This window comes from Mytilus trossulus, chromosome 9 (genome assembly GCF_036588685.1).
Source record: "Mytilus trossulus isolate FHL-02 chromosome 9, PNRI_Mtr1.1.1.hap1, whole genome shotgun sequence".
In the NCBI taxonomy this organism is placed as follows: domain Eukaryota; kingdom Metazoa; phylum Mollusca; class Bivalvia; order Mytilida; family Mytilidae; genus Mytilus; species Mytilus trossulus.
The window spans coordinates 9,703,932-9,711,862 of NC_086381.1; positions in this window are offsets into that span (position 1 = coordinate 9,703,932).

The following is a 7,931-nucleotide window of genomic DNA, read 5'->3' on the forward strand; positions in this document are numbered from 1 at the left end:
TCTTGGGTGGCTTTTTTTATCAGTTTGGTCTTCTTTTAAATGTGGGAACAAGTATGATACACATGCCCAAGTATTTATACTTTTATATAAAAGAGGGACGAAAGATACCAATAGTCAAACTCATAAACATAATACAAACCGACAACGCTATGGCCAAAAATGAAAAAGACAAACAGACAAACAATAGCACATATGAGACAACATAGAAACCTAAAGAATAAACAACACGAACCCCACAAAAAACTAGGGGGTATCTCAGGTGCTCCGGAAGGGTAAGAAGATCCTCCTCCACATGTGGCACCCATCATGTGGCTCATGTGATAATAAATACGGTAAATAGTCCAATTCGGTAGGTCATATTCATGAAAAAGGAAGGGGATTGTAGTTACGACGTAAGGAACATATCCGATAACATTCTTGAAACGGTTATTCCATAACGGTCAGCCAACTCGTGATGGCGGTCGTAAAATTTACAAAGGGATGATTTCAACTTCACTATTCAGAACTCTTTGTTGAATAACTTCCTTGTGAGCAGCAATCCTCTATCAAGAAAATCATGATAGGAAAGCAAGTACGGGAATAGTATTAATTGGGAGATATATATACCCCGTATGCAGGTGCTGCTGGAATGCTGCTACTTAGAAATGGAAATTTCACAATGGGAAAGCTGAAATCATCTCTTTTGTCGTAAAACTCTGTTTTTCAACCGACCCTTATTGTCAATTTCTAGTTGTATATCTGTAGTATCCTTTATCTCTAGTTCGATGGAATAGATGCGTTCAACAAAGTCACCAAATTTTGAATTATTTAGTGAAAGAACATCATCTATGTAGCGGAAAATAGAGTTAAATGATATCTTTAACTTCTTCTCATTCTTCCTAAGAAGTTTCTACATGAAGTCAGCCTCATAATAATAAAGAAACAAGTCGTCAAGTAGAGGGGCACAATTTGTTCCCATCAGATAGCCGACATTCTGTTAAAAAAACACGTCCTCCGAACGTAGCAAATATTTTGTAACAATGTCTTCTATCAAAATATTCATTTTTGTTTATAGTAATGATCTCGAAATCACAATGTACTTAAAATGTCAGAAACGTTTGTTTACATCTACAACCTTATAGATTATAAATTTATATTTGTGAATACTTATTGTCAAGATTGAACTTAAATCGTAAGGTTATTTAATATTTCTAGTTCATTCATCATTTTTATGTGTGATAAACACGCGTCTAAATAATTGACCTGGGTATACGGAATCAATCCGTTATCTTATTCTGTTGACAAAATTACTATTACAAACTTTGTTGTTTGCAACGTAATTTGGTATTTAAAAAAAGGTAAATTATTATTTGGGGACTCTGTGGATATGCAAACAAGAGCACATGAGCTGCGATAAGATTTTCGAATTTCTGATTCATTATACTGTTTCATTTCATATTTTGACTCTTCATACGAAAAAAATTTAGACTTTACCAATTCGTTTATTTTCTTGGATACGTCTGCGGACTTGGATGTGAATGAACTGTGATCTAGACTCCAATTCATTAGCTTAAACCCAATATATCATATTTTGATTCCAAATCATCCTACCTGATGTAACAATTGTTTTATCTTGTCGTATGATAACAGTCGACTACAGAAACAAAAGCTAGTTAACCCAGCATATACATCCCTACAGACGGAATCCCACTCAAAGCCGTTATGAAGTTATTTCTTCGTATGAGAATTAAAGGGACTAAACAATAAAATCTACTAATATGAAACTGAAACAAAAAAGCAAAAGTAAAACACAATTGAAAACGTTCTAGAAAACATGTCCGGGACGTCATATAAAAGAAAAACCAATGTCAACATCGTTTAGTTAGTTCCACATTTAGATTAAGCAAAAGTTAAACAATATTTTGATATACAAGGTCAGTAGGAGTAAAAACGAGGCCATCAATTTAATGGTTCATCGATTACTTTCAAACCTTGAAGGGACAATTATGATATGCAAACTCAATGAGATTGCATCTTGATATAACTATGCTGCGTTTCGTCCAGATTTGATATGCTTAGTCGGATTTTTCTTTTCATATAAAAAATATTGTTGTAGGTGTCTGAAACTGGTAATATATTATCAACAACGATAGAGGTCAAGGGTCGAACTTATTCTTGTAAGGCAGACACTATCTACGCTTCGGATATCAAAGGGTTGATAAAGAGTTGGTCATTCTTGCTCGCAATTTTGTAAAAATGAAATAATAAAAATACCAAAATCAGAGGTAAATGTAGAATGGGAAAGTCAATAAAAACTTACAGAACAAAATGCTTGACTATATTTACTAACGATACGATTACTAAAAAAACTCTAGATACCACCATTTATAATTTAAACGAATCAAAGTACATTTGATTCATTATCTCTACTATAAAATCAGACGGCATTACATTGTTCAGTTAATCGGATACATCCTGTTTAAAGCCTACAAAATGATCGAAATGGTATTAGCTGTGCAAATGTAAAATAAGTACATATCTTTTTACTTATAAACATATGGAGTATGAAGTATAATTGCCAACGAAACATCTATCAAGCAAAGTTCAAATGAAATGGATGCTACATTTTAAGGTGGTTGTTATCATTAAAAATATTTTCCTTCTTTTTTGGCATCTGTCTAATGTGAAGAGAATCAGAGGGAGCATATAAGCATGTCTTACGATAAAGGTCAAGTTTCGAACATATTTCTACAAGGTAAACATTCATACTTGTTGCCTCTTTCCAACGTCCGGTCTTATTCAAATAACTATGTTTTCAAACTTTTGTTTTCGGTTGCATTTCGTCCGGAATATGCATGAAATATTTGCAATTATTTGAATCAACTACATTTCCTCTTTTCAGATATTTGATTGTTGAATTTTGAAGCGAAAATTTAAGATGTATGACACAACTTTGTTTCGGATACTAAATTGTTCTTGTACTAAAATACAGCAACATATAATGGGACTTATTTCTTTATCGGTAGTTGAGGCCTAGTAATGTTGATCATACATGTAATTAAAATTTTAAAACATGAATATCTTCCAGACATTTCCTTCAACTTTGTTAGTTAAACGTCAACTTCATCTTTCCTTACTATTTTGTCTTATCCATTTGTACTAGCTTCTTTTTAAGACAACGAAGTTTTTCGACTTTACTTTTGACCTGAAACGTTGAATAGATGACATAACAAGCTAAAAAGTTTGGTGGACAATATTTCCTGTTAAAATAATTTTCAAATAGAGTAGTTCTTATCTAAAATATTCACATTGATACTTTACTATCAACAAAGGCTGTTTATTGACTTCAATATCTGTCAATTCTGTTGTTCGATTATCATAGTACTACTTGTGAAGTTTACCTTTACCTCCATTCAACAAATAGTGTGATTATTTCACATTATCGATAGGTTATATGCATTCCCATGGACACCAATTAGGCCCCTTAAATAACACAGATTTTGTCTTGTGTTGCTATTAGTATTAATCACAGTTTATGGCCAAACGCAGTAAAGATCTATGTAACTTGAATGTAATTGATAATTTTAAATCATTTATTGTTACCTTGAAAATATCATGCTATAAATATTTTTTTTTCGAGATTTGTATATTTCAGTTTCAAACAAACTTACGAGGATGCGATTTGTTCTGGCTGTACTTTTAGAGTTGCTGTTGAAATGGGGATAACTCATTTTAATATTCACAATGCAATTAGTTATAAAACCCGTAAATTCATTGATTACTAGCATTTGAATTTTACACTGCAGTAAAATCTGTAATACATTGTTGTTTTTATACGCCCGTCAAAATTTTGACGGGACGTATTATGGTATCCAAATGTCCGTTGTCCGTCCGTCGTCTGTCTGTCTGTCCATCCGTCCGTCTGTCTGTCCGGCATAAACATGTCGCACCGTAACTTGAGAACGACTTGAAAATAAGATTAAATCTTTTTGAGTTACGGCACTTTGAAACAAAAAAGAGGGGTGTGGTTTTTTTTCACATGTCGCACCGTATCTCAAAACGATTCTTGATTATGGCTTAAAACTTTTAACACTTCTTAGTTATATTAATCTTAATATCTGTATACTTTTTGGTGATGATTCAAAATTTTATTTTTGAGTTATTAAGTATTTTGTAAAAAAAGGGGGAGGGTTTTTTTTACATGTCACACCATATCTCAAAAACGATTTATGATTATTGCTTAAAACTTTACACATGTCTTTGTTATATTAATCTGAAGATCTGTATACTTTTTGGTGATGATTCAAAATTTCATTTTTGAGTTTTTGAGTATTTTGAAAAAAGGGGGAGGTTTCTTTTTACATGTTGTGCCGTATCTCAAAAACAATTTATGATTATTGCTTAAAACTTTACACACTTCTTTGTTATATTAATCTAAAGATCTGTATACTTTTTGGTGATGATTCAAAACTCTATTTTGGAGCTATTGAGTATTTTGTTAAACAGGGGAGGGTATTTTACATGTCGCGCCGTATCTCAAAAATAATTTATGATTATTGCTTAAAACTTTACACACTTCTTTGTTATATTAATCTAAAGATCTGTATACTTTTTGGTTTTGATTCAAAATTTTATTTTAGTGATATTTAGTTTTTTGTAATAAAAAAAACAGGGTTGTGGGGGGGGGGGGGTCACATGTCCTGCCGTGTCTCAAAAACAATATATGGTTATTGCTTGAAACTTTCTCAGAAACTATTTATGATTATTGCATAAAACTTCCACACAAGACGTCGGGCGTATCATGCGCTCATGGCGCAGCTGTTAACTGTTTTTGTTACATTCAGTTTTTTAGTTGAGAGTTATCATTTATGTTCTACTCCGTCATATAATTTAATAAATCAATTATCCTATATGTTTTTTAATTGTAAAAGATACCGAGAATGCAATTTGGGTTTTAATCTTTAGTCAGGGCAGGAAAAACAATGACAAAGAATAACCCATAACACATTTCATATATGTAGAAACTAAGGACAGAGCATCATAAAAAATACAATTTCAGGGGTAATCATATGCACCACTTGATTTCAAAAGTCCCTGCTTCTCTCAGTATACTGTTGTTAAAATGTCATAAATTGATTGAGAGAAAACAAATCCAGGTTAAAAACTCAACCCGAGGGAAACACATAAATTATAAGTTGAAAACAAAAGAAAAACAAAACAATTGAAGTGCGACAAATAACTAACGCCAACATACATAGAAACGAACAATTTGATAACAACAGCCATATTCCTGACTTGGTACAGGCCATTTTGAAAAAAATGATGAGGTTGACCTGGTTTAATGGCTAGCCAAACCTCCCGCTTTAAATGACAATGATAAAAATATCGCTAATATGATAAACTTCACCAACACGTAAGAACAGAACAACGCACAAACAAATAATTCACTAGTCGACACAACATGCAAACTGCAGAACAACAACGAACATCTTCAATCAATGACAGACACCACAACAAGTAACGCTCGTACTTACGTAACTAACATGCAATCTCGAGCGTTAATTCAATTATTTTGACAAAACCAGTCAAAACAATGTTCATGTCAAAGATGGTAATGAAAGGCAATGTTATCATTATTAAGACTATAAACGATAAGACATAACAAGTTTTCCTTCTGAAACCATAAAAGAAACATCGAAAACAAGTTGCTTTTTTATAAAAAAAAAAAAAAAAAAAAGAAAACAAAGCAAATACGTCCTTTTTTATGCTAATTATTAATTCAACTGAAAATATATCTCAGTGTTTTCATGATCATGCGTATGAAGGATAATATTTTCTTTTTATTGTAAATTGTGACTGTTTATGAATGTTGAGAGTGGTGTTCAATATAAAGTGACGAGATAGACTATTTCAATTTCAATATTCATTTACGGCTTGTGTAAGCTTTCATTGTTTTTTCCCAGTGTGAAAGGTAAAACTGCTACTACGGATTTTATTGGAACAGTAAGTATATCACCTAGAATTCTTCATTTATTTTATTTCATTTTATTTCAAAAAAATTATATCAGACTAAATAAAATATTTTGTTTCATGTAATGTGGTCATTTAGCTTACTTTGCTAAGCCTCCACATTCAATGCCATACTGTGACTACGATTTCTTACATACTAGTGTATGACATTTTGCAAGTATACAAAATATCATATAATCATATCAGTTGCAGGATAATTCGATTATTATGAAATGCAGTTCATTCAACCAACATACGTAATAGATATCAAGACTTTACAACGTGTTTTGATAACTTATGTGTGTTGCCTAGAATTCTGAATTTTATTTGCTTGAATTATGTTAATTTCGTACCCCCATTTCGTACCCTGGCAAAAACCATTTTGTTCCCTGATCATTTCATACCTTGACCATTTCGTACCTCATGGAATAATAACATGAATACTATTTCGTACCTCATGAGAGATTCACATGTATGCCATTTTGTACCTAAAGGAGTATTTACATGTATATCATATCGTACCTTATGGAAGATTTATATCAGTTTTATAGATAAGCGATTTCATACCTAATGGAAAAATTATATGTAAGCCATTTCGTACCTTGTATGCTATTTCATACCTCATGGAAAATGTATATGTTTTCCATTTCGTACCTCACGGAAAATTTACATGTATGCCATTTCATACTTCAAGGACGATTTTGTCATTTTGGTTCTACTGATCTTTATAAAGGTAGTTTGTCTATCCGTTGCATTTTTTACATTTTTATATTATTTTCTGTTTTCTCTGAATAATATTCTCTATGAATTAACTTCTTATGTTTTATTTAATTCAATAATATCATTATCATTTTTAATTGTGACATATAGATTCATATACTGTATGTACTATTCTTAAATATGCGTTTTGGGTGTGCACTAAAAAAATGATTGGTAAATATTGGTGTGTTGAATATGTTGTTTTAATATAAATAATTCTGTTATTATGGAATCGATCACACTTCTGTATCAATAGGTCACACTAGATATCGACACATATTAAAGGATCAATTTATTTCGCTTATGTTTAAGAATTCTTCAACATGCTCTTATTTGCAACTTAAGACCATTAAACCGTCATCTTTATATTGACGGTGTACTTTGATGTTTTCACTCCATTGGAACTTATTTAAGATTTTAATTGATAGGACAGACAGATGATTTGAGCAATTTGGTGAGAAAATACCACCCATGGTTGCTCCTATATTTTGTTTTTATAATTGTTCGTTTATCTAAAATGCATTGTTTCTTACAATAAATTTTACAAATGAAGTTATTTTTTTTTGTTAGAAATATTTAAAGTATATTCTTGTGTGTCAATTATTTTTAATGCATTGGTATCATTTGCATTGATTTTATAGATATCAACAATATTATAAACAAAAGTCACCACCAAAACTAGGGTTGCTCTAAGTTTGTCCGGATAGCTGAGCAGATACTGCTCCGCAAAAAATTTCAAATCAGACGTCATTTTGATTAAGTACATACCGTCGATAATATAATTCGGTAGATCACATTCGAAAAAAAGAGGACGGGATTGTGGTGAAGACTATTGGAACAAAACAATAACAATCAAAACCAAGGAGTAAACAGAGACACAAAATCAAAGGATATTTACATCAACAGTTATAAATAATAAATAATAAACAACCCGAACTTCACTAAACACCGGGAGTGAAATCAGGTGCTCTGTATATGGCAAAGGGCGACAATTGTCTTATCAAACAAGTCTTTTTGTTTTGTGTGTTGTATTGTGCATTGTGTTTAGATGGGGCAGGAGCCCTTAATTCAGATGTTTTATTTTGCTGCTGTATTTCACAATATTTACAATAACAATGCATGTTCCCTACAGTGATTAGGGTTCTGACATAGAAAAAGCAAATCTTTATGTTTTTTTCATTTAA